The sequence below is a fragment of the Otolemur garnettii genome, unplaced genomic scaffold (assembly GCF_000181295.1).
Source record: "Otolemur garnettii isolate 467f Iridium unplaced genomic scaffold, OtoGar3 scaffold00008, whole genome shotgun sequence".
Classification (NCBI taxonomy): Eukaryota; Metazoa; Chordata; class Mammalia; order Primates; family Galagidae; genus Otolemur; species Otolemur garnettii.
Window position 1 is genome coordinate 4,917,436 of NW_003852403.1, and position 4,026 is coordinate 4,921,461.

A 4,026-nucleotide genomic window follows, 5' to 3' on the forward strand; every position below is an offset into this window, starting at 1 on the left:
GGCTCAGGCTGGGGATTCAAACCCGCCATCTTAGGTGTATGTGGCTGGCACCTTAGCCGATTGAGCCACAGGCGCCGAGCCCACAAAAATCTTTAAAACTGTTTCTGTTCTTTCTAAAATTTAAGATTATTTTCTTTCTTTCTAAAAATTACTCCACAGTTTGGATAGGAATTTTTTTTAAAAAAAGAAAAAAAAACTCTAAATGATAAGCTCTATTTAAAATATGGTAATATACAGCCTGGCTACTGATTTTATTCTCAATTTTTATTAAGCAAAAAGAAAAATGCACATGAATCTCATGCTGATTTTATTTTGATTGTAATAGCACACGCCATGCAGTGGGCTTCTCTTGAATTTCTGCACAATTGCTCTGAGTCTTAAATCTGAAAAGTCGTCCCCACAGGTGGAATTTAGTTATCTAATTCATTTTCTGTTCTCAACCGGACTAACTTTACAAATATCTGTGTCAGATCACCACTTTCCTTTTGAAACTATTTAATTTTTTTATCTTTTTTATTTTTTATTTTATTTTATTATTTTTATTTTATTTTTTCTCTTTTTTACTAGTCAAGTGAAGCACTGGGGATGAAGCTATTTTATAATAGGGCATAGGTAAAGAAATAAGATGAGTGGAATTAAACATCTGTGTTTTCGTACTAATTGGTCTCAGTTATCAGTAACAACCCCATCCTGTGTCACACATGACCTTTGCAAATGGTCTCTGCCCTCCTTAAACTCCACTCTCATTTGCAATGCAGTAAGTGGCTTCGTCTTTTATTTTTCTGAGATTAGGAAGATTAGAAATAAAAAACAAACCAACATTTGCTTTTTAATTGTTTTTACTGACTTGCCTCATGTGCTCTCCTGTTCTCCTAAACTTGCATACTAATCATCCTACTCAGGAAAATCAATTAACTTAATTATTACTTACTCCATGGAATAATATGTGTTTCTGAATGACTCCTGAAAAATATGAAAATTAGGTCTTCACTTTCTATTATTGTATAAGTTTCAAGTAGAACACATTCCCAAATCTCCATCAGAATAAAACCAAATGCACATTTCAAACATGCCTTCAAATTATGACTTTAATTTTCATCTTCCTTCCATCCTGATGGCCTTTTAATCCATATTTGCTTATTTCTAACTTTAACATTCAATCACTCAATGACACTTAGCATGTTGGCTTTTATTTCTACCTTTGTTCCAACAATGTTATTTTACAGCCAATAGAGCCATCACCTTTATGTGACCTTGAGATCCTTGATCTAACTTCCTCCTAGAATATCCTTCTTTTCTCACTGTACAACTGCCTACAGCAGTGACGGCAAGAAGGCATTACTTTCCACCTCCAGAAAAAAGGTTGCATGCTGCAGACATCTAATTTAACCAAGCACTCAGGCACATATCATGATCTTCCTTGAAGGAGAGAGAGTGAAAAACAATGTATTGTTGTTTAACTTAAGAAAAATATTATACTTATGGCTGTTGTATCCTGTGTCACGGTTTTGTAGATTTATCTAAATATGCAAAATAATTTTAAGTGTATGCATTAAGAGTATGGAAGATCGTGAACACCTGTTTATCTCCTCTCTCTCCTCAAATATTACTGAAATTGTGGCAGAGAAATATTAGTCCAAAAGGAAATGAGGAGGCAGCAGACAAAATTGTCTGGCACATTTGATTTTCAAGATAACAAGCAGAGAGGTGAAGCATAAAGTAAGTGGCTTGCTGGGGGACTCTAATAAGAATAAAGGTACATATCCCCGAAGAAACAACACATAGTGTCAGAATTTTGAGTACTCGTTACAGGAGAATGTGAGGTAAGGAATAGAGTTCAAAGCCAGAGAACAGGTAGGGAAAATGCATAGGCAATATGTATTGGTGAAAAGGAACAATCCCCACCTCAATCTTATGAACTGGATGAATTATCATTTTCACACATAGATTAGGAAATTGCTGACAAACTGGTTAAATAAATTATTCAGGATTAGATATCAGGTAAATGGTGGAGCTTGGACTCAAACTCAAGCCACCTAGCTCTAAGCACTATTTATTGCTATCACTCCACTGTGGTCTACAGAGAGAACACACACAGAAATAACTTGCGTAGCAACACAAAATAGCGGAAGTGGATATTTAAAAATATAAAGGCAAATAGGGAAAAAATACTCAGAAAGTTAAAGTCATAGCCTCAGGGGGTCAGGCCTAAGTGTCAGAAGAAGAGGAACAGGGATCTATTTTACAATATTAGCAAAATTATTTTGTGTATTTACATAAATCTATATATTGTGATTTAATATTTGTATTAACATTCTTTCTTAAAGTCATGTAACTTTTACAAAGATAAAAATTAATTTGAAAAATAATGTAAACTGCAAAGGAACTGTACCAACAACACAAAAGAAAGACTGAGGACTTGAAATGCCTTACCAAGTATAATATTTATTCAATGAAAGAATTAAAAAGCATTATGATTACTGTTGAAATTTGATGTACCAGTGAAAAAAGAAGTAAAAAAAAACACAAAAGACTAACAACTGTAGGGAAATTACAAAAAAATGTTTTGGAGGCCAGATGTAAATAATTTAAGGAGTAACTAGAATTTTTGGCATAGAAGTACTAGGGAAAAAATTCTTCTGAAATGAAATGCCAACTGCAGGGTAATCATTTAATTTACTGCTTAAAAGAGGATGCTATCAGGTGTTAGTAACCAGATGTGACACTGGGGTGCTGTCCTTAGAAACCAGGACCTACCTACGTATAATGAAGTAGAACCCCCATAGTTGACCACCTCCTTACATGGACTACCTTCTTAAGGTGAGTTAATTTTCAAATGTGTTATGCCTTTCTCTTGTTAACCTATTATAGAAGGACCTGCGGTGACCCTTACAACGAGTGAGAAAAGGTGTCACATCTTTCCTTACACCTTTATATATGACTCTCAAAACATTTTCTGTACTGTTTATAATTCATAGCATATGGAACAGATTTTGAAACCAGTTCTAATCACAATATACACTTTTAATGTGATGATGTCTTCGCTATTTCTCCACTTGAGTTTTATGGACTTGAAATTTTCATATATATGTATGTATTTGTTTCTATGTACCCAAACTTTTCCCTTTGAAAATTAGCAATATTGGAACTTAGGGTAGGAACATAGCTGCACGAGTCAGCATTTCTCATTCTCTGCCTAGAATTCACCTAAAAGCAGAATGTAGAATGAAAACCCTGGAAATACCATTTTTGGTAAAAGTAGATGACAGATAAAGATGACAGGTTTTGCAAATTTCATAACACCTGCCAAAATAACTAGATTGAGTGATCCTATTGGGAGCAAGGACAAGAAGTATAGAAAATTACAAAAGTAGCAAAGAGAAGGCAAATCTGAGCATCAGCATTTGTGTCTCCATGGTGTGGTGAGCTATTTCTTTGAGGGAACATTGGTAGCGAATAGGTTTTGTGACACTGATTCTCCTAGACTTTGTATGGGGAAAAGAGAACGTACTCGGGTGCTTGGCTGGGAGATCTACCTGGCCATTTAGTTTCTTTTCCCCAACCACCATGTATATAAAAGTCATGCCCAGCAAATTCAAACTCTTCAGTGATCAGTGAGAATATACAAATGGCCACAGCATCAGTACAAAGACAATATATGAAAAAATGAGAAGAATATTTTTATTTTTTTTACTTTATTCCATTTTTACTGAATGCTTTCAATTAAAATATGAAAAGCATGATTTTCTTCATTTTCAGATTAGAATAATGGTACAAATGTTTGTTTACATTGTTTCACATGTAAGGTAAAGTTCAAGTTGTAGTTGAGCCCTTCACCCAGGGTCATGCTGAACATCCTCACATTGTGCACAGTAGGTGAGATCCCGCCAATCACCCTCCCCCCTCCCACCTCCCCCTCCCTTCTCTCCTCTTCTCTTCCCTAGACTATAGTTGTGTTTTTTCTTTCATATGTAGTTGTTTTTGTATTAGTTTCATATTAATATTGAGTACACTGGGTACTTTTTC